Source organism: Canis lupus, chromosome 5, assembly GCF_048164855.1.
Source record: "Canis lupus baileyi chromosome 5, mCanLup2.hap1, whole genome shotgun sequence".
Classification (NCBI taxonomy): Eukaryota; Metazoa; Chordata; class Mammalia; order Carnivora; family Canidae; genus Canis; species Canis lupus.
The window spans coordinates 83,631,736-83,656,797 of NC_132842.1; the positions used below are offsets into that span (position 1 = coordinate 83,631,736).

Below are 25,062 nucleotides of genomic sequence, written 5' to 3' on the forward strand. Positions count from 1 at the left end.
GGGACAGGCTATGCAACCTCTCAGAGTCATGATCTCATTACCTATGACCCTGGGACCTAGGGTCATTGGGAAGACCAAAGTAGAGGGTGGATGTAGAGCATTTGGTTCACGGTTCGGTCCCCGGGACTTGAGAGATGTCTCAGTCTTATTGCATTGTTGTTTTTATCCTTTAGAGATTTAACTCTGGTCCCCAGCACCGGAGCTGAGGCTTACGATGTCATGGCAGGGCACTTCCGGGACTCCGAGGGGGGGTATCTAATGGGAACTCTTGAGTTCACTGAGAACCTTTGTCTTGGTAGCCTGGGTCCCAGGGAAGCAAGGGGTCAGCACAGCTGGAAGTCTAAGCAGACTGGCCAGCTTCCCTGATGCCCAGCTGTGGCAGGAACGTCCTGGGGCTTTGGAAGATGTCAGGGCAGGCTCCATCTCCCCGAGCCTGACCCTAAAGACAAGCGTTCAAATGCAAGGCGAGAACACGGGCCTGCCTTGGCCTGTCCTTGACTCGCTGGGTGAATGCGTGGGTGCAGGAATGACCCCCTTCGTCCCCACTTCAGCTTCGAACCACACACCTTCAGTGAGTTCCAGAAACCCATCAAGAGCCAGAGAGAGACCTGTTTTGTGCAAGTGACTTACTGTGCTTCATGATGTGCTTCTGCATCACTTTATTCCCCGCTGGAGAAAGCCAAAAAGCCAAAGCCAATGGAAGAAAAGCTTATGTTAAACCAAAGCATATTTGTCAACCCAGGGAACAGGTTGGCAGTGGCTCAGCAAGCAACAGGGGCCTGGAAATCTATCTGGCCCTTCTCCCCTCTGGCAAAGCAGGTTAGGGGCCTTCGGTAGGACCAGCTGGAGGTGGGCCAGAGAGGTGGGAAATGGGAGTGGCTGGGAGGTGTTGGGAGTGCAGTTTAGATGAGCAAGTGGGTCCTTTGCAATGTTAACATCTTGCTGGTATTTGCTCCTATGAGGTCCCCTGTGTCTGTGTGACCTTTGGGACTGTGACTTATGGGGCAAGTTGCACTGCACAATTCTAAAGGGCATCAGTAAGTCAGTGCCCCTGTGAATGGTCCTCCAGTGGGGGCTCTGAGCAGCGTGGGTGAACTTGTAAGTCTCGCAAGCCAGGGGCCTCACTCACAGCGTACCTGGGTGAGAAGGGACCATGACATCAGACCTGAGCTTAGATCCTAACCCTCTTCCTCGCTACCGACCCTAAACGAAGGGTCTAATTTCTCTCTGCCGCAGCCACCTCATCCGTGAAGTGAAATAATTCAGCTTCTGAGCTCGGCCACGGAGGGGACGGAACGGAACTAGGTAGGCAAAGTCTGCCAATCTTGAGAGTCCCGGCTGTGGAGCGTGATCTTGGCGCCATGAGCTCCTGCAGTCTGCACAGCAGCGGGAGGTGCGTGTACCTCATCCCCTAGGAAAGAACGTTGAGACAGAGAGGTCAAGCAGCCTGTCCAAGGTTATCGTGTGGGTTGGGACTCTTGACTCTGCAGGAAAGTCAACGCAAACTAGCTCGAGTGAAGGAGTGGATTTTGTTGGGGGCAGGAAACATCTCACTGAGCTGCCTTCAGGCACGTCTGCACCCAGGGGCTCACGTTACGTGCCCAGCACTCCGTCTCTCCCACCTGCTTTTGGCTCTTTTCGCTGTTGCCGGTGGCGGCTTCATTCTCAGGCAGAGTTTCTGGCTCATGTGGCCTTTCATGCCGGCCCTTCTGAGACAGACGGCCTCTTCCCAGCAGAGCCAGCCGAGGTCCCAGGGAGAGCTTTGGGGGGCCGGCCTGGGCCCTGGGATCACCTCTGGAGCCAGGCTCTTAGGAGTCAGGCCACCTGAACCACATGGACCCCAAATGAAGGAGGAATCAGATTCCAGAGGGACAGGTCCACTGTGGTTACCGAGTGGATCCGTGCAGGGAAGGGGATGTGAATCCAGCGCCGCCTGTCACGTCGGTGAGTGGCGTCTGCTAAATAGACCTGCTGTAGCCTTCGTGCCTGCGCGCACTGTGGGTGGTTCACGTCTTCAGAAGCTTGGTTTCTGGACAGCATTTGTATTTTCTTCCCTAAGGCATTTTACATTTATTCGTATGTGCCCTACTGCTGTTTCAGGGATGTTTTAAATAGGAAAGCGAATTAACAGACGTGAAAACATGTGGATGAGTATAAAATGCCAACTATTTTAGTTTATCGGTATATCTGGTTAACTCAACACGATCCTGTGAAAAAAATTAGAGTCCATCCTATAGAAGAGGAAATAATGAAACGGAGTTTGATAATTTGACCAACTCCAGCCTGGGGTTTGTGTTCGAGCAAGGATGAAACCCAAGCCTTCTTACTCACAGTGCAGAACTCATCGATGGATGATGTTTCTCAAATTCTATTCCAGGGAACACCAGGGTTCCAAAGAGGTGCCTTGCAGGGGGCAGGGGCTAAGCGGGCAGGGCCTGAGGGTCTTCAAATCAGTCTCCATGGGACTAGTTCCTTGTTTGGTTGGTGGGGTGGTTTTGCTTTATAGAAATAATAATTTATGCAAATTTTATATGCAAAACAGGTTTCACGGTTCTTAAAAGTCACAAAGCCATTGCTGCAGACCACGTCAGCCCTTAGACAAATAAGCCCCAGCCTGTTTCGTAGTCGGAAGTCAGAGTCGGGGAAGTTTATTAGATGAGCTTCCACAGGGGAAACGTCTACAAGAATCATAAGGAGGATGGAAGGGACTCGGATCTGAGCCTTAGGCAGTGGTCGAAAGATGTTAAAAAAAAAAAAAAGAAGGATGTTCACATCGCTCACGGGGGGGGGGGGAGGGCCTGCATGTCTTGGGGACCCACCTCCCTGGCGGACACACAACAGAGGGTCGCAGGGGCGAGGATTTCTATGCATTACGCCTTCGGGGGTAGGGATGCTGCATGGGTACCACAGAGCCGAATGTAAGGCATCCTGCTCCGAACCCCTTGGGGGGCATCCGGACCAAATACAGCCGCCCGGTGACGCCCTTCATTTCCATCCCTCACAGGTACAGGGCAGAGATGCTAACGGAGACCTGAAACCAACAACGGCTGCAGGTACATCACCGGGCCTGAGGCTCCAGGAGGACAGGGCCCTGTGTCCGGTGCCGGGCCTGGGTTCCTTGAGCAAAAAGGGAGGCTCCTCCCCGCCGGGCTTGTTATAGGGACTTGACCCTTGGCCTCGACCGACCGAGCCAGGGTTGTTGGGGTAGTGTGCTGCGTAAGCAAGGCCGGTCGGGTGCTCCTTGAAGCACGCCCTGCCATCAGACCTCACCAGGCCCAGCGCAGGAAGTTGCCAGCTAGAGCCGAAACGCCGCTACAACTCCAGTTTGTTTGTTTGTTTATTTATTTTATTTTATTATTTTATTTATTTTATTTTATTTTATTTTATTATTTTATTTTATTTTATTTATTTTATGTTATTTTATTTTATTATTTTATTTTATTTTATTTATTTTATTTTATTATTTTATTTTATTTTATTATTTTATTTTATTTTATTATTTTATTTTATTTTATTTTATTTTATTATTTTATTTTATTTTATTTTATTTTATTATTTTATTTTATTTTATTTTTTTACAACTTCAGTTTAAAGTAACAAAGGGAAAAAGACGGATTTGCCTCTTTTTTTCCTTTGTTCACTGCGGTCTGGTCAGACGAGTTCCTCGGCCGGTGACATTTCTCAGAACTTTCCCTCCGCCAACACACACTGAGAAGATCAAAGGCAGACTCTCCAAATCCCAGTCACTGAGGCGTTTTAAGACCCATTTTGCAAAGTAATGACACCGGTTTTGGAGACTTGGCCTGGCCGCCCGGGGACCAGGCACATATTCGTTACTTGGTTATAATCACCCGCTCGTTGGGTGGTCCTGGCCCGCATGACGGGAAGACACCTGAAAAACAGGTCATAGTTTAAGAGTTCACTTGCAGCTATTCGTTTGGACCCTGGGAATGCCTCATAGACCCTAAACCCAGGGCTCCACTCGGAGTCCCAGGGTCCAGCCACATCAGCATTCTGAAAAGAGATACGCACAGGACTCTGTGGCTGAAAGGGCCCTGGAGACTCTTTTTTGAAGAATCACAAGAGAAGTGTGCCTACAGCACAATGAAGGTCCTGAAAAGTCTTGAAGAAAGACACCTGTTCAACAATAGTTAACCCAGAAAATTCCAGACTTATCAACGGAATCTGCTCAGAACCCAAAGACCGCCCGTGGGAAATGTGGGTTATTTAACGTGCAATGTCTCAATTATACTTCCGAGGAGGCAAGGCCTTGGGATCTTCCGTCTCTGTCCTCCTATGATGACATCTAACAGTCAGCTGAGCTTTGTAGGGTCTTCCTAGGAAAGAACGTTCCGCGCGCTAACCAGGGACCCAGAGCTGTGTCATCTGTCGGCATGGCTCCGCCGGTGATCCCCTAGGATGGACATTGCAAAGCTGCGGATGGAAGGCAGATCCCAGCATCTCAACAAAGCCTTTGACAGGAGAAGACTGTAAAGTGCCAGGTAATCGAGCGCTGAATGGGTGCTGGGGGTGTCCCTGCTGCCTGAGGACCGTGCCACCCTTGCTCCAAGTAGGTCTCGAAACTCAACTGGGAGCTCTTCCCCAATTATTTAGCAATTTATTTATTTATTTAAGCAATTATTTATCACTGGTGGCAAACCATTGACATCCCCTAAGGCACAGCGTGCAAGACTGACCTCTGCAGAGAGAGAACGTGCCCTAATCCCTGACGACTCCGGGAAAACGGTGAATTCTTCACGGGGCAGCATGGACAGGGCACAGGGCCTTGGGTACTCATGCCCTGTGACAAGAGAGGTCCTCGGAGGGGCAGCAGCTTCACAGGCAGTAAGATGAGGGGTGGCCGGGCACGGCTGTCAGCCCAAGGTTCACGTCCTGTCGTTCCCACTTCCCCACCCTGACTTTGAGAAAGCCATTGGAGCCTCAGTTTACTTCTCTGTGAAATGGGACCAAGAACATTGGCTTCACAGGGGCACTGGGAAGACGAAACAAGGCGTATTTATTATAGCGTGTGGCCTAAGCTGGAACTGCAGGCCCTGTCTAAGGATGGAGAGCTTCCAGAAGACAGGCTTCCTCCCCTTGCAAATGCTCAATAGAACTCACATAAGAAGGAAAAATATAGGATCAACTGTCCTTTCTCATATGCTTACTGAGCGCTCCATATGGACAACTGCACTTGAACTACAGGCTGGGGGTTCCAGACAAGAATTCACAGGGGGACAGTTCCTGGGTGGGGAGGTGGTCACCACAAAGCCTCCGTCTGGCCATCATTTCTGCAGAAGCCTGATTTTTCTCTGTGCTCACAGAAGCGTCCTGGTGACGGGCTCACCAAGCTCATGAGACACTGAGGCATGAGCCAGAAGCTAATTTGATGGCCTGCAGTGGAGTGGCTTCGGGGACAGCCATGTGGCCTGTCCTGCTGAGGTCAAACCACAGACAAGAAGTTGGGGAGCGTTGGACGAGAAGACAGGAGCCAGATCTCCCAGAAAACTCCTCCCTCAAGCCAGAAACGTTGGATTAATTGTCTAAAACACAGGCTCGCTCCCTCGAGAGTCTCAGTTTCCTTGCTTGATGCTGATACATTCTGACAGATTCCTAATCTCCAATTGCGTTTTCCTTTTCTTTGCACCAAGAGTGCCAGAAAATGTACAACATGCCTCTACAGGTAGAACTTTCCATAGAATTCTCTATAGGGTAGAATTTTCTTCCCGTTGTTTGTAGGCTGACACTAATAGGAATAATAGTTGCAGGCACCACCTACTGAGTGATTATTGTGTAACGTACACTATCTTCTTTACTCACTGTAACAGGCCCTCGTGGCCTTAGACTTGACAGATGAGGAAACCAAGACTCAGGGAGGTTAAATGACATTCTGCGGGATCACACATACACCTATGGACTTGTGAAAGCTGAAATCTGAACTCGGACCTTCCTGACTCTGAGCTCCTAACTTCTCATCCGCTCTTCCCCTAATAAGATTTTTCGAGGGTCCCATGATGCTCACGTCTATGGGGCCACAGGTTCTTTGAATGGCTATGGGATAAACGTGGTGCCATTAGGAACTCTGTAAGGACCATCTCCTGTGACGGACAAGCCCAGGGACGTCAAGTCTTTATACGTAGCTCTCTCGTACTTTCCGTTTCAAATAATGACATTTTCTGATGTCCCCAAAGGCGGCGACTCTTTCTTAGGGCCTCCGTGCATAGCCTGTCCCTACAATATCCACCCAGCTCCCTGCTTTTGCTCCAGCCAGTAGGGAGTAGCTCGCTTCACTGACGGTCATTTGAAGTGATGGGTTTCATTGACTCCACGGCGCAGTGTAAACGCATTGTACACTGAGCAGCCAAAGCTAGCTTTCCCGGGGACTCCTTTATTCACCTTCATGAGGAGGCGGAAGTCAATTTAAGCATCTCTCCTTCCAAATCAGCAGCCAGACAAATGCCAAGAACCTTACTACGATGCTTTTGCTGTTCACAACAGATTGACTCAGTAGCCAGATGCCACGGGCTTAACAAAAAAATCACCCTGCTTAAAGCTGACATATTATCGGCTGAATAACACATGATGCGAATTCCTAAGGGCTATCATTTGTTTGTTTGTTTTTTATACATAATAAAATTACAAATTTAAGTCATCATCCCTTATATTACTGTCAAGGTGAATGTCTTCTAATTTACTGCTGAAATGTCACTTTGGGGAAATCAGATGGTCGCCTGACGCTGCGTCAAGGAGTCTAGTGACATTCAATGATATTTTCTATCAAAGCAGAATCCATCAGTGTCCAATCCTGCTCTGCAGATCCGTCTGGAATGTAAATGCAAATAAATGACATCACAGTGGGATCAGACACGGGACAGCACGTAATCAGGCGGTGCCGAACTGCCCAGGCGGTCAAGGGAATCCCCGAATGAGGCCCAGCTACAAGCGCTGGCACCGGCCTGGGGCTGCTCCCACTGGACCCTGGCGTTTCAGTTCTTCCCGTTTCTCTGCAAATCCTCCAGCAGCCCGTTTCTCTCCTGCCCCACAGCCATGCTTCCTCTTGTAGGCGGCGTATCTCCCCCCCTGTTTGCTCACAGCCCTTGGATTCGGTCTTTGCTTTTTGTCCCCCTTCTTCTTGCCGGACCGGAGTGACCTCAGTGAGGTGCTCCGTGGCACGTGTCACTCTTTGGAAGTGAGCTTGTGGCCTCAGTCTAGGTTCCCCTCAGCAGCTCGGAGACAAGGACCCGAGAGGAAAGAGGTTCACTGGGGAAGTTGGGCCGCGGTAAATTCGTCTTGGCTTTACTGGCTTCTTTATCAACACGTGGGAGTCTTTTTTGGGTGTATTCCCAGAATTGGAAATGCTGAATCCTAGAATATGCGCATCCACGGTGTCACTAAATAGGGCCAATGCCTCTCTAAGTCGATCTGATTTGCTCTCCTCCACACAGGCTATGAAGGGTCCTGGTTCTCGACCTCCTCACCAACTCTTGATGTCGTCATTAACCATTTTTTGCCAGTCTAGGCCAAAACATGCCGTGAGTCTCGAGAGTTTCTCCACCCTGCCTTCCTGCCTCTCCCAGGGCATCTGGACAGAGGGCCCTGCCAGGGTTGATGGGGTGGAAAAGACCCCCTTGCCTCCTCTTGCATTCCCCTGATGATTAGTGAGGTTCAACGTCTTTCTCATGTGCTGAGAGGCCATTCAGGTTTTGTCTTTTGTGGATTTTTCTATTTATACACCTTATCTTCAATTCTGTCGGGTTATTTGGCTTGTTCTTACTGAATCGAAGGCCCACTTTTCATAATCCACATGCTAACTTTTGTTTCTGTTCTTGTTTTGTGCGTAAGGACCCATTTCCACTCTGATTTGTGTTTTTACTTTTCCCGTGACTTCTGTTCTTTAGATATTTTCAGTTGTAATATAGTCAGATTTATGATATTTTCTTAATCTTTTGCACATTTTGAAGAAATGTCATAGGATATTTTCCTATATTTTCTTCAATGTGGTAAAACTTCGCCTTTGTAATTTAGGTTTTATCCACTTGGGATGGATTTTTATGTGTTGAGGCAAGGCTCTAATGGAATTTTTTTTTTTTTTTTTTTTTTTTTTTTTTGCATGTGGAAAAATGACAATCCCGGTACTACGTTTTGTCAGTTCCTGCTCTTTCTTACTGATTTATAATGCCACACCTATTATGGATTAAGTTCTCATATATGGGGTTAGGGCCGACTGCTCTATTTCATTCCACTGATTGATTTGTCTATCTCTGAGTCAATCATACTGCCTTAATTATTACGACTTTATAGTGTCTATTTAGGGAGGAAAGTCCCTTCCCCATATTGTTCTTTTTAAAAGTTATATTGCCTCCCTGCTTTTCCATATAAATTTCCATAGAAAATTCTGTTAGGCTCATGATTAGAATTATATTAACTTTATAGACAGATTTGAGAGAAATTTCCATTTGATAATATGGATTCTCTCCACTAATGAATACAGCCTATCATTGCCATTTCTCTGGGTCATCTTTTATGCCTTTCAATAAGTTAGAAATTACTCCATAAAGGCTCATTTCTAGGTACCTTGAAGTTTTTATTGTTCGTGCATATGACATATTTTTAAAACTACATATTCTAATTGTTTTCGCTGATGTACACAACGGAGTTTTATATACTTGAACTTGTTCCTAGCAAAATTGCTGAATTCCCAACTTGGTTTTATTAGTTAGTATGTACATCCTGTGAGTTTTCGGTGTAGAAAATTCTGTCTTTAAATAGTTGAGGGTTTTTCCTTTCCAATTCTTAAGTATTTGAGTGCTTTTATTTTAGGTGTTTCCTGATAAAAGCACAGAGCATGCAGATTTTGTTTATTCATCAGGGAGTCTGACTTTTAAGTGGTGGGATTAGTTTGTTTATACTGTTTGTGATTCTTGCTATAGTCAGATTTATTTTGTGATACATTGGGATATATCTTGCCACTCTTATTTTGTACTGGCCGTACGTGGTGTGTGTTCACCATACTCCTCCCTGCTTTCTTTCCTAGAACCGACTGTATTGGTCATTTCCTGTTAAGCTAACATATTGTTTCTACCGTTACTATTGTGTATTTTAATTCTGTTTTCTTTTTTATAGTGTCTAAGTCACCACTTTTTTATTGTTTGATTCATTTAATGCTTATTTTTATTTCTGTATGTATGTATGTATTTATTTATTTATTTACTTACTTATTGGAGTTCAATTTGCCAACATATAGTATAACACCCAGTGCTCATCCCATCCAGTGCCCCCCTCAGTGCCCATCACCCAGTCACCCCCAACCCCCGCCCACCTCCCTTTCCACCACTCCTTGTTTGTTTCCCAGAGTTAGGAGTCTCTCATGTTCTGTCTCCCTTTCTGATATTTCCCCCTCATTTTTTCTCCTTTCCCCTTTATTCCTTTTCACTATTTTTTATATTCCCCAAATGAATGAGACCATATAATGCTTGTCCTTCTCCGATTGACTTACTTCACTCAGCATAATACCCTCCAGTTCCATCCACGTTGAAGCAAATGGTGGGTATTTGTCATTTCTAATGGCTGGAATATTCCATTGTATACATAGATCACAGCTTCTTTATCCATTCATCTTTCGATGGGCATTGAGGCTCCTTCCACAGTTTGGCTATTGTGGACATGGCTGCTAGAAACATCGGGGTGCAGGTGTCCCGGCGTTTCCCTGCATCTGTATCTTTGGGGTAAATCCCCAGCAGTGCAATTGCTGGGTCGTAGGGCAGATCAATTTTTAACTCTTTGAGGAACCTCCACACAGTTTTCCAGAGTGGCTGCACCAGTTCACATTCCCACCAACAGTGCAAGAGGGTCCCCCCTTCCCCACATCCTCTCCAACATTTGTTGTTTCCTGCCTTGTTAATTTTCCCCATTCTCACTGGTGTGAGGTGGGATCTCATGGTGGTTTTGATTTGTATTTCCCTGATGGCAAGTGATGCGGAGCATTTTCTCATGTGCGTGTTGGCCATGTCTATGTCTTCCTCTGTGAAGTTTCCCTTCATATCTTTTGCCCATTGCATGATTGGATTGTTTCTTTGCTGTTGAGTTTAATAAGTTCCTCATAGATCTTGGATACTAGCCCTTTATCTGATGGGTCATTTGCAAATCTCTTCTCCCATTCTGTAGGTTGTCTTTTAGTTTTGTTGACTGTTTCTTTTGCTGTACAAAAGCTTCTATCTTGATGAAGTCCCAATAGTTCATTTTTGCTTTTATTTCTCTTGCCTTCGTGGATGTATCTTGCAAGAAGTTACTGTGGCCAAGTTCAAAAAGGGTGTTGCCTGTGTTCTCCTCTAGGATTTTGATGGAATCTTGTCTCACATTTAGATCTTTCATCCATTTTGAGTTTGCATAGTACTAGAAGTCCTAGTCTCAGCAATCAGGCAACAAAAAGAAATAAAAGGCATTCAAATTGGCAAAGAAGAAGTCAAACTCTCCCTCTTCACAGATGACATGATACTGTACATAGAAAACCCAAAAGACTCCACCCCAAGATTGCTAGGACTCATACAGCAATTCGGCAGTGTGGCAGGATACAAAATCAATGCCCAGAAATCAGTGGCATTTCTATACACTAACAATGAGACTGAAGAAAGAGAAATTAAGGAGTCAATCCCATTTACAATTGTACCCAAAAGCATAAGATACCTAGGGATAAACCTAACCAAAGAGGTAAAGGATCTATACTCTAAAAACCACAGAACACTTCTGAAAGAAATTGAGGAAGACACAAAGAGATGGAAAAATATTCCATGCTCATGGATTGGCAGAATTAATATTGTGAAAATGTCAATGCTACCCAGGGCAATTTACACATTTAATGCAATCCCTATCACAATACCATGGACTTTCTTCAGAGAGTTGGAACAAATTATCTTAAGATTTGTGTGGAATCAGAAAAGACCCCGAATAGCCAGGGGAATATTGAAAAAGAAAACCAGAGCTGGGGGCATCACAATGTCAGATTTCAGGTGTGCTACAAAGCTGTGGTCATGAAGACAGTGTGGTACTGGCACAAAAACAGACACATAGATTAATGGAACAGAATAGAGAATCCAGAAGTGGACCCTCAGCTTTATGGTCAACTAATTTTTGACAAAGCAGGAAGGACTATCCACTGGAAAAAAGACTACATATAGTCTCTTCAATAAATGGTGCTGGGAAAATTGGACATCCACATGCAGAAGAATGAAACTGGACCATTCTCTTACACCAGACACAAAGATAAACTCAAAATGGATGCTTACTTATATTTAATAACATATTTCTCCATTTCATGGCTTACCGTAGTTTTTTCTATCTTACTATGTCTTTCTGGATTTTTTGTCCTTCTTTCTGAAGTATTACCTATGACCAGCTCCTTCAGGAAGGTTTGATTAGTGGTAAACTCAGCCTTATCCCCCTGAATATGTCTTTTCTTTTTTTTAAATTTAATTTTAGTTACATTCAATTAATTAACACATAGTGTAGTTGAGTTTAGTTTCAGGGGTAGAGTTCAGTGATTCATCTTTTGTATATAGCACCCAGTGCTCATTACATACTGTGCCTTCCTTCGTGCCCGTCACCCAGTTACTCCATCCCTCCACCCCCCTCCCCTCCAGCAACCCTCAGTTTGTTTCCTGTGATTAAGAGTCTCTTGTGGTTTGTCTCCCTCTCTGATTTCATCTTGTTTTATTTTTCCCTTCCTTCCCCTATGCTCCTCTGTTTTGTTTCTTAAATTCCACATATGAGTGAAATCATACGATAATTGTCTTTCTCTGATTGACTTATTTCATTGAGCATAATTCCCTCTGGTTCCATTCATGTCATTGCAAATGGCAAGATTTAATTTTTTTTGATGGCTGAGTCATATTCCGTTGTATATATAGACCACATCTTTATCCATTCATCCGTCGATGGACATCTGGCTCTGTCAATAGTTTGGCTATTGTCGACATTGCTGCTATAAACATTGGGGTGCAGGTGTCCCATCATTTCGCTACATCTGTATCTTTGGGGTAAATCCCCAGTAATGCAATTGCTGGGTTGTAGGGTGGCTCTATTTTTAACTTTCCGAGGAACCTCCACACTGTTTTCCAGAGTGGCTGCACCAGCTTGCATTCCCACCAACAGTGCAGGAGGGTTCCTTCTCCACATCCTCGCCAACATTTGTCATTTCCTGACTTGTTAATTTTAGCCATTCTGACTTGGTGTGAGGTGGTATCTGAACATGCCTTTCCCCCCACACACACTTTTGAATGCAGTTTATTTTTGTAGGCAATTTAAAGCTACCATTCCACTGTCTTCCGGATTAATTAACCTCTAACAACTGTACATTCTCTTTGGTCACTGCCCCCTGCACTTTTCTTCTCGGTGCTTTCAAAGTCTTTTCTTGGTATTTAGTATACTCTGATTCCATTATCGTGTGTCTAGCTGAGGATTATTTTGTTTATCCTTCCTGTATATTCTCAATCTACAAATACATGTTGCATTACAGCTGTAACAAATTATGACAGACTTGATGACTTTTCACAGCTTGAATTTATTCCTCTGGTTCTGAAGGCCAGAAGTCCAAGATCAATGTCCCAAGCCAAAATCAAGGTATTGACAAGGCCATACTCCCTCCAGAGAAGGGCTTTAGGGCTGAGCCTGTTACTTGCCTCTCCCAGCTTCCAGTGGCTACTGGCATTCCCTGACTATTGACCATGTCACTCCAACCTTCCAGGCCAGCATCTTCAAATCCTTCTCTGTTTCTTCTTCCCATTGCCTTCTGCTCTGTGTGTGCCTGTGTGAATTTTTCTTCTGCCTCCTTCTTATCAAGGACCATTGTGACTATGTTTAGAGCCCACCTGGGTAATCCATCTCCAGAGCCTTCACATAGTCACACCTGCAAAGACTCTCCTGCCTAAGGTAACATTTAGGGATTCCAGAGACTAGAGATTTGGGGAGCCATCATTCAGCCTACTATACATGTCTACCATCAAAAGCCTGTAAAGTTTCAGCCATAACAACTTTGAATATTGCTTTCACCAAATTTTCTCTATTCTCAGATTCTGGAACTCCAATTAAAAGTAAGTGGACTCTTTCACTGAGGCTTCTACTTCATTTAACCTTTCTGCCATGTTTTTGTTTTTGTTTTTTGCCTTTTAACCCCGTGCAACACAATCTGAGACATTCCCTCACGTCTATCTTCCTGTTTATTTTTTTCCACATCAGACTAATTTGTTTAATCTCTCACCTAAAGATTTGGATTTACTATTTTTTGCCTAGAAATTATATTATGCTATTTTTAAAACCTGCCAATTTCTTATCCTTAGAGCGTCCGTCAAATTCTATTTTGTAATGGCCTCTTTCATGACTTCAATCATTTTAAATACACTATGTAACTTTTTGCATGGTTATCTGACCCAGAGATCTTAGGGAGGAGGGTCTAGCCCTTCAGTTTACTGTACTCTATAATCTGATGTTTGCGCATGGTGGAACTTTTCCTTGTTAATTTGTAATTTGAGATTGGAAGCTCATTCTCAGCAGGGCTTCATCTGTGGGAATTTTGTATGACCTGGGTTGAGGACAGTGTGCCTCTCTCTCTCTCAGGCAGTCATGTCTTTGCCGTTTCTGGATTCCCCTTAAACTCCAGATTCCCCACTGCTGTTTTGCACTGGTGTGTGAGTTCCTGCTCTACTTGGGGATTCTGGGGTGATGTGATTGTGAAAATATTGATCCTAAGGCAATGTGAGTGCAAGTTCTTGGTGTTAATTTTTAGAGGGTTATTTTTAACAGAACTGAGACCAAGTAACACCAGCTTTGTTGTTATGTATTGGAGCACACAAGTCCTGTCCTCCCATCTGTCCTTTCACGGGGCAGGGAGCATTAGCCCTCCCAGTGTCCTACCTTAAAGGGGAGACTCTCATTTCTTATTACCTCCTTCCCTTGAGTCCAAGACCTCAATCTCTGTACATTTCTAGTCATTAAAAGTTCTTGTGTCATCAGATAGCCTTTCACTTCTTCTTTTGTTCCTGGTCCATTAAAACACTTTTGCTTCTTGGAAGTTCATCTATGCATTTAAAAAATGATGTTCGCTTTATTTGTCAAGCATTTCTAAGTGTTTGTGCGGGAGAGTTGCCTCCTCAATCACGATGCCCTAGCCACAATAGTATTTCTGACAATTCCTAGAACACATCATGATTGTTTTGAATAAAGTCTTTGCATTAAAAAAAAAAGGTTCTGCATTTTAAAAAGTTTCCTCTGCCTGGAACATTTCTCCATGGCTGGCTTTTCCCCATCCTTCTGATCTCAGATTGCATGTCAGCTCCTCTTTGAGAGTCCTTTCTGAGCTCATCCCCACAGAATGACTTCCATTATCCTCCATATACCCTCTTCACTTCCTTACGGACTTGATCATGATTTCAAATTGTCTTGTTTACTTATCTGTGTACTTGTTCATGGTCACCGTGCCTCCTAGAATAGATGCTGCAGGAATCTTACCTGGCCTACCCCACTCTATATCTCCAGCATCTACAATAGTGCCTGACACATGGTGAGTATTTATATTTCCTATAAATATCTACTGGATGAACAAAAGCATGTCCTAAAGCTGCAGGCTCTCAAGAGACTCCATCCATGCTCCGTCCACACTTGCAATAAAGCCATGAGGTTCTAAAGACCTAGGAAAGATACATCCTCATGGCTCATGGGCCTGAATGCTTTCCCCACACTGTACAAATTCTAATACTTAGAAAATCCAGGCCCCAGCAAAGTGGAAGAGTTTGCATAGAATGTGTTATTATAATCAAACCATTAGATTCCTCTCCTTGATAGATTCCCACTGGGGTGTCATTCTTACCTTGTGCAAGTGCTGGTGCTAGAGACAACCCTTTGAAAATCAGGACCTGCTCAACTTAACTAAAGTCAAGCAAATCCATCCTCCAGCTCCCCATGCAGGTGATACTTTGAGCTGAGAGGTGTGTAAGTAAAAGTAGCACACAGAATCCACACAAAGTAGCAAATAATGGGACCTTTAAAAAAATTAATTTTCTCATTTTGTAAACAATATAATCACTTTCCAGGAGCTCTAAAAATAGAAGAAAAGAAACCACTCATAATTTAAGACCCACCATAAGCGTCAGTATCATTCTAGTGAATATCTGCCTCATTTTTAAAGCCATATTGCTCTCTCTCTTTCTCCATCCTTTATCAAGTACTTACTATATGCATGATCTCAGTTTATATGCTTTGAACTAGGTGTGATCAATTACTCCCATTTAAAAATGAGATCACAGGGCACAGAGAGGTCAGGTTGGCCCAGGTCTGATTCCAAATCTTGTACAAGCCTTTTCCTGCAGTTCTGATATCACATTGCTTGGACCCATTCCCTTTTTCTAGGGGGCTGTGATCACATCAAACTTTGTATCTCTTCTTCTTATTTTTCCCCACTGAATATTACAAGCTGTTCTTTTCCTATTGTTGGACAGTCTATAAGCACCTCTTTTTTTTTTTTAATTTTTATTTATTTATGATAGTCACATACAGAGAGAGAGAGAGAGAGGCAGAGACACAGGCAGAGGGAGAAGCAGGCTCCATGCACCGGGAGCCCGACGTGGGATTCGATCCCGGGTCTCCAGGATCGCGCCCTGGGCCAAAGGCAGGCGCTAAACCGCTGCGCCACCCAGGGATCCCTATAAGCACCTCTTTTAATGATCAGTGAGAGGATATCAGATCATTATTCCCTCATTCCACAAGGGCAAACTGACCACTTTGGGGGAAAATTTAGCGTGATCTTCTAAAACTGAACACTTGCATACCCTATGTCCATAAATCCTTCTCTTAGGGATATATCCTAGAGAAAACATTAGAGGTGGGCCCCGACTGCTATGGAGCACTGTTCAAAGGGAAAGACTAGGAGAGATGGACATGCCCATCAACAGGATAGATGCTCATCAGTGGTATCTGAATACCCAGAGCCATATGCAGTGGCATGGGTGAATGTTGCTAGCACAATCCTGGGTGACCAAAATGAGTCTCTAAAGCTACCATTATTAGGAATCACAAAAGGAATCTCTGGTTTGGCTACTCATACATGACTCCTAAAAATATGTGAAGAAAAAAAAAAGAACAGACTCAGAAACACAAAATTCAGACAGGATTCCACTATGTGTTCAATGTATTAATGCATTTGGTGAAGATTTACTGATGATTTAACGAAGTCCCCACTCCTCTGATTGCTCTTCATCTATTGTCCCCACGCCAACTCCATGAGCTATTTACTGATATTAGCTACCTTTTACAGATAAGGAAACCAAGACTCAGAAAAGGTGTGATGGATAATTTTCTATGTCAACTTGACTAGGCCACAGAATGCCCAGATATTTGGTCAAACATTATTCTGTGTGTTCCTGGGAGGATGTTTTTGAATGAGACTAGTATTTAAATCAGTAGACTGAATAAAGCAGATTGCTCTCCTTAGTGAGGGTGGGCCTCATCTAATCAGCTGAAGGCTTGAAGAGAACAAAAAAAAAGGTTGCTCATCCCCCTGAGTAAGAAAGAATTCCTCCTGCCTAACTGCCTTCAGACTGAAACACTGGATCTCTCTGGGTCTCCAGCTTGCTGACTCACTCTGTAGGTCTTGGGACTTTCTGTCCACATATGGCCTGAGCCAAATCCTTATAATAATCTCTTTCTTTGTGTATATACCTATATCTTACTGGTTCTGTTTCTCTGGAGCAGCCTGACTAACATAGTAAGTAACACACTCAAATGCCATCCAGTTAGGAAGTGGTGAACGGGCCTGTTGGATTCCAGAGCCAGAACGCTTATCCACTACAACCCACCGCGCCTCTCCAACACTACCTAAAACTACTCTTACAGGACTCCCAAGATCCAAAAATAATTTTATGTGTCAAAACTTTATAATGTGAATGGACAGGCTTTCTGAAAACCTGTACGATTCTTAGTTTAGATGCTTCATGAATCATACACTTTCTTCTCTGCTGGGCATACAACCAATTTCTAATGTCACATTCGGACTCCAACAGGCTCCTGTCCAATACAAAGTATTCTATATTCCTCACTGGTTTCCTTCAGAGTAAAAGAAAGAATCTGCATTTCAAATCATTGTGTTTGTTGTTATGACAACACACAGCCTGGATCTGTTCTCAGCAGCGGTATGCAAAGTCCCAAGTTTGAAAGCATCTCATACATGTAATTCAGGAGGTCTCGGAAAGAGGTGGTTCTATTCACACACACCGCCATCTGCCCCAACCCACCACACACAAAGATGAAAATGTTTCTTAGCTACCTTAATGCAATGGACTAGATGTAAAGAATGCACAAAAGCACATAATAAGAGAGGTTCTCCCAGCAGGGAAGCTGGAGCATTTGTGCTTTCTTCCACACCCGTCTTTGAAATAATGTGACAAAATGTCAGGCAACCAAGAGCTCAACGAAACTTAATATTCCAAAGAAATTTATTGAATGTCCTTCAAGTGAACTTTCCTTATCCTTTTGCAAATATATAAGTATTTGCAATATATATATTTATCTATTGCAAACAAATGTGTGTGTGTATATATACATATATATATCAGTGATAGTATGTTTTCTTTTGTGTACATGTGTTTATTCCATATTTTTTTTTGTTATTACTGGTCACTATTACAGTTTCTGAGAATTGTCAGTATCTTATTCCTTCGAACGTGTTAAGTTATCATCTTAGGAGGAGAGCCCATTGTTCTTCTCTTTGTAGGCATTTGAATTGTCTCTAGTTTTTCCTTTCTTTCCCAGAGTAAATGGTGCTGCAGTGAATATCTTGACAGGGGTCTCCTTAGGCGCACTGGGGAGAATGCTCAGGTGTATGGCTGCACTGGATCGTTGGCACCTGGTGTGCACACTTCTTGATTTTAGCTTGATATTAATGAGATGATACCAAATTGCTCGTCATGGGGGTTGTTTCGGCGTTATGCTTCCAGCAACAGTGCATGCTAGGCCCACTTCCCCATCCCCTTACCAATGTTTGATACTCTCAGATTGTAGGCTTTCCTCAGTGGGTGGCTCTGAAACAGTAAGTTTGGTTGCTGGTTGTCATCCCCAGGCTACTAGTGTGCTTCATTCTCTCCTCCCACATGTATTGGTGTGACCAACTCACAATTCTCTGTTCCGTTTCTTCTGTTGTTGGTTGGTTGTCCTTCTCTTATTGATGTGTTGAAGATTCTTTATGCACCCCAGATACTATCTCAGTTATATATTGCAAATGTCTACTGCCAGTCTGTAGTTTGTCTTCTAACTTTTTCCACAAAGTGCAATGAAAGAAATGTATTAGTGTTTCGTTCTACTCATTTTTTTTTTGTAAGGGGGAAGTGCAGGGTATTTACTAAGAACTCCTTTCCTAGTCTGAGGACTTAAAGATACTCTGTTTTGTTTTCTTCTAATACGTTGCAAGTTTTCTTTCTGCATCTAGGTCTGCAGTCTGAGTTTTATTTTTGTGTATGGTGTGAGGTAGTGATATAATTTCATTTCTTTTTCTTACGTGGAAAGTTCATTGGCTCAGCATCACTTTGAAATATGTTTAATGGTTTATATTTGTCCTGTTAGTTTGCAATGCCAACTCTATCATGTATTAAGTTTCCATATATGTTTGTGTCCACATCTGAGATCTTTATTCTCTTCCATCAATCTGGTGGTCTATATCACCATCACATTGTTTCCATTAGGATAACATCAGTCCTTGTAAATGGTAGAGCAGTTCTTTCTTTCTTGTTCTTTTTCAGAAATGTTTTGGTTACTCTTAGAAGTCTACCATTTTGTGTGAATTTTAGAATCAGTTCGTCTGGTTTCATTCCTCTGTCATCACCCCAATAAAAAAATTCCTGTTAGGATTTTGACCGAACTGTTTTGAGTTTTTTAATTAATTAGGGAGAGAGTTTGATATCTGTAACATATATATGTTGAGTCTTCTCATCAAACAATATGATACATACATATTTTCATTTATTGAGTCCTTTATGCCCTACAATAACATCATATACTTTTGTCTATAAAGTTTTTATAAGGCTTCTGTTAGATTTAGTTGTAAGTTAGGTTATACACTTGCTATGAGAATCAAATAAGGTAGGAGATGTAAATGCTTAGAACACAGGTAGGAACTCAGGAAGTGATAGCAATTATTACTTTCTCTCATAGATCTGTTGCTATTGTGAACAGGCTATTTTTCCAATTATATTTTCTAATACATCTTATGGTTTGTAGGAAAGCTATTGATTTTTTTTAAACTGTAGATCTTGTATCCAACAGCCTTTAGGGATTCTCTCTTCAAAAAATTTATATGTAGAGATTCTTATAGTATTTCTGCATAGATAGTCATAACTTCTGAGGATAATGAAATTATCTTTTCCAATTCTTGTGTCTAATTTTTTTCTTTTTTTATTATTCTATTGTATTGGCAAAGAATTTAAATATGGTATTGCGTAACATGTGGGAAAGCAGGTGCTTTTGCCTTGTTCCCAACTTTCACATAAATGCTTCTAGAATTCATGATCAATATGCTGCTTGCTTTCAGGTTTTAGCAGTTATTTTATTATGTTAAGGACAATTTTATCTATTTTCAGTTTGGTAAGAGGTTTCTATTTTTTTTTAATTATGAAGTGTATTGATCATTTATTCCGTATCTACTGGATAATCTTGTTACCATTTCCTTTAGTTGATTAATGTTTTGAGTTACACTGATAGATTTTAAAACTTCATGCCATCCTTGAATTCCTACGGTAAGTTTCATTAGTCATAACGTATTTATTTTAATTATCTTCTGGATTCAATTTCCTGATACCTTATTTAGGATTTTTCTATCTGTGTTCTGTGAATGAGACTGACCTACAACGATATATTCTTGTACTGGAAGCTTCATAAAATTGGTCTTACTCCCCCTTTTGTGCTTCTTCTGAGAAATTACGTAGAGAAGAGATTAACTGCATTTTCAAGCTCTGGTAAAACTCACTTTTAACATATTCTGGGCTCAAGTTATTCTCTCGACCTGGAATCCTTCCTCCTTTCCTCACTTGAAAAATTCTGAAGTTTCCAGGTCTTGCTCAAATATTACCACATCTGTGAAGCCTTATTTGAATCCTTTCCTGCCTTCCCCCATCCTCTACCCTCTTTGGAAATCCCTCACACTCACTCTCTCCCTGGCAGACCAATTTGTTTGTACCATGCTTGCAGCATTTATGTTTCATTTTTTTGGGATGTGACCCCACTGTCCTCAAAGTGCTAAGCACAAGGCCTTTCTCTTAGAGTCCCATTATCCATGTCAAATGAATGTCTATTTAACATTATTGCTCTTGCTCATTATATTCCAAATACACATACACACAAGGCAGATAGGAATATTATGAAAACAAATTTTGTAATTCTTAATCAGTTTCTGGTGCTAATTCTTGTGATACAGCCATATCTGATAGGGCCTTGCTGTTATGTATGAAATGCTGTTCCTTAGGCTCCAAAGTGATAGGCAGGGCAGCAGGGGCTGGGCCTGGAAGACCGCAGCTAGGCAACAACATTTACTGGGGATTAATGGGCCAAGGAAAGTCTCTGCATTATATCCTTATCACAGAGGTTTATTACTCTGTACTAGTAATCACAGTGCCTATTACAGTCAATGGTGTATCTTGGAGACAATAATCCATTCCTTCCCCCGCCATCCCCGCTCAGCATGGGGTAGTGAGCAGATGCTGGTTAAGAAGCCAGAGAGTTCCAGCCCAGCTCAACTACCAGTTTTATGTCCTTGGGCCATGTGCATCTGTACAATGTGTGGACTGGGAGAGAAAGCACCTCCCAAGGAGTGCATATTTTAATGGGTGGATTGGACAAGATTTCTAAATGTCTGTCTGGCATTATGACTTTATGATTTATGAGAGTCTAAAATGTAAAGAGTCCAACTCAGAGTGTCTGGCTTGACTAGCTTTAAATTCACTGACAATGGGACTTCTCAAGGCCAAGTTATTTCCGCACTGCTCTGAAAGATGCTGATATTTCTTGCTTTGTGATCCTATTAGGACAAAAACTGCCTGAGCTGATGAAAAAGGAAGACATGTGAGTGAAAGGATCTCCTTAAGCACCTTGTCCTTGTCCCAGGTACCCCAAGGAAGACAGCAGAAGTGGTTCAGTACAGCTAGAAGCTATCAGAGCTTACAAAAGGAGGCCTGGGTTTGGAGATTCACATATCTGGGAAGAAGTGCAGGTTTCACCTCCAAAATAGATGAAATAACTGTGAGGCCACTCACTTAAAAAAAAACCCAACAACTATTTTCTAAGAACTTTATACACAATTGGCTGAGTCATGTGGGAAGGGAGGAGATGCCCCATACATGGCTACTATCTTCAAGGAGCTCACTGCCCAGTGGAGGATTGGAGAGATTCCTTTGTAAAGGGCTATGGGGAAGCCAGAGGAGGGAGGGTAAGGACAGCCAGAGCCTCAGGGAAGCCTTCCTGAGAGACATGGAACAGGGCAGCCTTGAAGGACAGGTAGGGTTCATAACTGTAGAGCAGACAGTGGAGGGAGGAGAGTTAGTATTGATTTAAGGGAACGTGTACAACGAGGCACTTGGATGTCTCCAGCTATTCCCCAGGACAGAGGGCCTTGCCATGATCAAGTGATCTCAGGCCCTCCCGCTGGTGACTCATAAGCCCACCTCGAGGCTCAGGATTGGTCTTCATGGGTTGCTCCCTGTGTGTTGTTGAGAGAGTCCTGAGTGCCTGTTTGTCCTTCAGTTAGCTTGCCATTGACCACCAAAATGTTTGGGTTACCCACCATTCGATCCAACTTTCCATGATAAAATATTATTTAAGAAACACATGGGGATCCCTGGGTGGCGCAGCGGTTTGCCGCCTGCCTTTGGCCCAGGGAGCGATCCTGGAAACCCGGGATCGAATCCCACGTCGGGCTCCCGGTGCATGGAGCCTGCTTCTCCCTCTGCCTGTGTCTCTGCCTCTCTCTCTCTCTCTCTCTCTCTCTGTGTGACTATCATAAATAAATAAAAATTAAAAAAAAAAAAGAAACACATGGTAAGCAGCAAATAGGTTACTTGAGAGGGCTGATTTTTTTAACAAGCTAGCTGTTATGCAAAAATCTTTGTCCAGGGGCAAAATGCCCTGAGTGAGGAGGGACACGGGGAGGTTGGAGGCATCCACGGTGGTGGTGGTGGCAGCCCCGAGACCTGGGGAGACCTAAATAATCTGGCTGCACAGCATAAGAATGGCGAGTGCCTCAACGTGGGGAGGACAGGGAGGAAACACAAAGGGGTCTGTACCTTTCACCGTGGTTTTCCACACTGGAGTCACCTCATTGATGCCTCCCTTCTCTGCCATCGCTTCTACACAGAGAGAGGGAATAATGCCATCAAAACGCTAATGCATTTTATTTCTCAGAGAAGATAAGCAAGAGTCATCTCAGAGAATTCGAAAGCAGTCTTGATTACATTTCCTATTTTGGGAAAAGCGAGCTTGTCTCATGCTAAGATGTGAGATCAAAGACCTTTATATCATAGTGGAACAAATGTTACCTGGGGATCAACTGGCTTCCCCTCCGGCCTGCCCTGCCCAAGTCCCAAGCCCTTTAAAAGGGATAATAGCAAACACTTCCCTGCTGCTTGCTCTGCATCACGCACTGTTTGAAGTACTTTATATGCATTGACTCATTTAATACTCAAATTGCCTTATGCAATCCTGTTACTGTATCCATTTTACACATGAGGCAATGGGAACATCTTGCCTAAGGTCGCACAAATAGTAAGGGGCAGAGGCAGGATTAAAATTTGAGAAGTCTCAATCTACTCTGTGCTTTTAAACACCACAGTTGACTTCCTTTCTAGGAAGAGGATAAATAATAGCAATTATCCAGTAACCAAGGTGTATCAGCTAGCTATTGCTGCATAACAAACCACCCCAAAACTCAGCAACATAAAACATAATCATTGATTACTATAAGTCATGCATTTGTAGGTTGGCTAGGGATCCGCCAATGTAATCTGGCCTCCATGATTTGGCTAGACTCATTCATGTAGCTATGGGTCCCCTGGGAGCTTAGTTCTAGGCTGGAAATGGCCGGACCACCTTAGCTGGGGCAGCTTATCTCCCCTTGTCTCTTATACCCTTGCAAGAGGCCAAGAGGAATCACGCAAGGGCCTCTGAAGCCTAGTCTCAGAACTGACGCACTATTATTTCTGTTTTATTCTATTGGTCAAAGTGAGTCACATGATATTATGGAGTAAATGTTTGCGTCCCTTCCAAATTCACATGTTGTGGTTTTAAACCCCAACATGATTATATTTGGATGAGTGGCCTTTTCTGGGAGGCAATTAGATTCAGATGAGGGTGTAAGTGTGGGGCCCCACGAGGGGATCAGTGTCTTTATAAGAAAAGGAAGAGGCTAGAACTCTCTCCACCATGTGAGGGCACAGTGAGAAGGCAGCGTCTGTAAATCAGGAAGAGAGTTCTCATCAGAACTCAACCACACTGGCATCCTGACCTCAGAGGTCCAGCCTCCAGAAAAATAAGAAATAAATTTCTGTCGCTCAAACCAGTCCACCACCCTGCCCCATCTACGGTATTTGGTTGTGGCCACCTGAGCTAAGACGCATGGCGAGGGAAAGTGTAGTCTGCCTTTATGGGAGCTCCATAAAGTGACATGATTAGGGTGTGGATACAGAGGAAGAGACATGGGGCCATTACTGAAATCGATCCCCTAACATCTGGCAAAGGTACGCTGACTCTAGGCTCTAGAAGAGGGCAGCGGTGAACCTTCAAGATCCAATGCCACTGAAGTCACCGGCAGAGAAGCATGTCGGGATAGAGATGGAAAGACTCATAGAGTAGAGAAGATGGAATCTGTCTCAAAAGGATGGCTGACGTTAGTAAAAAGGCATTTAGGTGAAAGCACTTTTTCAATCTTGTTGCTATGTCAACAGATCCAGGCGGTGTGGCTTTAAGCCCCTGCATTTATCGTAGATGCTTATGACCAACCTACAGTTTTCTTCTACGCTTACAACGATGTGTCAAAGGGGTGAGGTGAGGATAACACTGGCCTGTTTCTCCATTTTAGATTATCTTCCAGAAAATCGAGTACAGCCACAGAAATCATCCCCAGCAATTTCAAGTTGGCAGAGTCAGGCTAATTATCTGCAATTTCATCTGTCAAAATAGTTTGGAGAATTATCACGTGTTAGGGGGGTGAGTCTGATGGGAGGGCTTCTCCGAAGCTCTGGAACTTTCACAAGTTTGAGAAGGTGTCGGACGCTGGCCTTGGGTGGAGGACGTTTGGCCGTCCTTCTTCTGAGCCCGTGTGTCTGGGCGACCGGGTCACAGTCTGTGGCTGGTGAGGACGCGTCTCTGCTCTGAGCCACAGCTGATGCCGCTAGAGTTCCTACAGGGGTGGCCAGGGTGGGGAAGCTGTGTGCATGCTGCGTGCCCCTCCCCCCCCCGGAGGAAGGCAGACTTAGAAAGGCACAGTATGGCTGTCGCTGTGCTGGTGGGTGCCCGGCTCTGTGTGCGCCCCTGCTATTCAGGTGGTTCAATATCTTATCTACTCCTCCTGTAGAGGAAAAATTCCTGTTGCCCCTTCCATCCACTCTCCATCCGTCTCTGGAAGGCTGGGGTCTCTGGATCGAGGATGCCCTTGCCATCTAGCTTCTTGTTGGCTTTGGTCATTGTTGGGGGGTGGCGGGGAGGGCACTGGCAGGTGATCGAAGGTGGGAGGGAAGGAGCTGGGCTACGTCAGTCCCCTGGCTGCCTTCTGCAACAGCTGGGCGGCAGCTGAAGTCCTCCTCCAGGGCCCACAGCTCCCTCTCTGGGTTCCAGCACCCACCCACCCTCCACCTTACTTAGCCCTAGAGGTGGCAAGGGACTCCGCCAGGCCCAGAGTGCATCCCCAGCTCTCACCGTTCTCCTTCTAAGCTGCCCTCACCTTTGTAAATGGACCCCAAGTTAAACTCTTCCATGGTCCCATCTACTTCCTTCCAGAACCCTAATGTGGTGGTGGTGGTGATGGTGGTGGTGGTGGTGGTAGAG

General features: G+C 44.0%; 1 protein-coding gene and 1 long non-coding RNA gene across 5 annotated transcripts in view; both read right to left on the reverse strand.

The window, feature by feature from the left end:
- KAZN (kazrin, periplakin interacting protein) overlaps window positions 1–25,062 on the reverse strand; it is a 1,010,923-nt gene that overhangs the window by 567,194 nt on the left and 418,667 nt on the right. The gene's annotated exons all lie outside the window — the stretch shown is intronic.
- LOC140634395 (uncharacterized) lies at window positions 943–25,043 on the reverse strand. Of its 2 annotated transcripts, none has more exons than XR_012031895.1 (3): window positions 24,081–25,043; window positions 22,308–22,370; window positions 943–1,411 (listed from the first exon to the last, which is right to left on the reverse strand). It is a non-coding gene; the product is annotated as an uncharacterized lncRNA (long non-coding RNA). The 2 variants fall into 2 exon arrangements; XR_012031896.1 differs by lacking the exon at window positions 943–1,411 and adding an exon at window positions 17,518–18,849.